This window comes from Condylura cristata, unplaced genomic scaffold (genome assembly GCF_000260355.1).
Source record: "Condylura cristata isolate star-nosed mole 26May11 unplaced genomic scaffold, ConCri1.0 scaffold00022, whole genome shotgun sequence".
Taxonomy (NCBI): Eukaryota; Metazoa; Chordata; class Mammalia; order Eulipotyphla; family Talpidae; genus Condylura; species Condylura cristata.
The window spans coordinates 29,042,313-29,044,282 of NW_004567123.1; positions in this window are offsets into that span (position 1 = coordinate 29,042,313).

Here is a 1,970-nt window from a genome sequence, read left to right on the forward strand (position 1 = left end):
CCCCTGATGGACACCCTGAGACACAGGTGCCCCCACTTTCCCTTCACTGCGCTTGCGCCGGGCGTGATGATTTGGGTGGTAGGTAGTGGGCTCCCCCATGGCCCCGTGGCCGCCCACCTGGCGTCCCTGTTCTCCACGTGGCCTGGGGACTCGATGCAAGACAGTGGTGTGGGGAGTCCCCTTGGGGGCTTACTAAGGCATTAAAAACAGATACCCGCCTCCCCTCTCACTGCCACTCCTCAGGCAGTGCCAGCCTCAGGTCTTGCCATCCCCTGCCTCCTTATCAACCCTTACCAGCCTGAAGTGTGGGGGCCCCAGGGACTAGATGGACCCCTCCCTCCCAGCCTCCGCTCTGTGTGTGTGTGCGTGTGCGTGTGGAGTGCGCTGCCCCCGCCTCTGGGGCTTCACCCTCTGCTGAAGCGCCCCTGCTGCTGGAAGCCTCCCTGGATCCCACTGGACAGAGCCTTCCAGAGGGCGAGGTTACTTTCTGCTGTGTACTCTGAGCTGGGCTGGAGTCCCCCACTCTCCAAGACAAACTGGGAGCTGGCACAAGCTGTGCCGAAGTTCAAACACCTGAGGCTGTGTTCTCGTCAAGGGACCTTGAGAAACACGTGGGGGTGAGGCGGCCTAGGAGGGCAGGCCACGTACTGAGACTTGCTCTGCTCCTGCAGGGCCTCCCGCTCCTGCAGCTGGGAGAGCTGACCAGACCGTCTCACAGGTAAGGGTGGGGCTTTCCCACGGCTCCCTGGGCGCCAGAGTCTGCAGGCACGTGCAACTACCACCCTGTGCCAGGCTTGCTCCACCTCGGCATTACCGGAGCTTGGGAGTGAGCCATCTCAGGGCACACTGACCCCGAGCCTTCTCGAGCACTGTCTCCACGCTGCCCGCCCAAGCTGCCAGCCGGGGCAGTGGCCTTCAGTAGAGTGGTTTCTGCCCCAGCACCCCTGTGCCTCCCTCCACGGCTCAAATCCTGTTTTCTGTCAGCAGACCAGGGCAGGTTCCCATGTCCAGGAGTCCTGTACGCAGCCCAGCCCACAGGGAGCATCTCAGAGTGGACACTCGTTCTCCTCCTGTCACTCCGAAAGTCACCTACCCTTAACAGAAAGCCCCGCCAGGCGGCTCTAGGCCATCATCTACCGCCTAACGTACAACTATCGGGCACCTGGGTTCGCTGAGCCCGTGAGCAGCCACCAACGTCGCGAGAAGTCTCTGCTCTATTTTATAAGGGGAACCAGGCTTAAAGGGGCAGGACAGGACTCCATACTCTGTCCTCCTCCCCCAGTACAGCCGGGGAGCTGGGAGGAGCTGCCACTTCAGGGTAGATAGAGCTGGGGCTCAGCTCTGGCTCCCCTCGATCTCCCCAACAATCACATGAAGTGCTGCAGGTGTCGGTGGAGAAGGCGCCAAGGTCAAATCCTGGCCCCTGTCCTGTGGCCCTGCAACTCTAGGTCACCTGATCTCTGGACCAGTTTCCCACCATAAGGGAGGACAGAGCTCCTGCCTTCTGGGGAGGGGCCTTGCGGGCAGAGGCGGCGGGCTCTATGCTGGATGAGGATGGGGGCTGACTGCTCCCAGGCCCCCTTGGAGCAGAACTGCTCTGCTTACTCCCTCACCTCCTGCACGCTGCATCCTGTCTCCACCAGGCCAGGAGTCTCCCCACCCTCTGACCCTTCACGCCTGCATCTAGCACCACTGACCACTTCCTCCTGCTGGGGAAACCCTCTCCTGGGTGCCACACCACGCTGCTGGGTTTTCTTCTGGCCTCTCTGAACTCCTGAGTCTCGTCTGCTGGCTCTTCCTCCCCATCCCACCCTAGAGGGCCCCGAGGGTTGGCGCTTGGCTTCTCTATCCTCTCCCTCCAGGATCCTCAGTTCTTCCATTAGCCCTCACCTGTTACTCAAGCCCCATCAACTTAAGAGGAACTAGCTCAGGGGGGGCCGTGCAGGTTTCTTGACTCATGCCCCAACCAA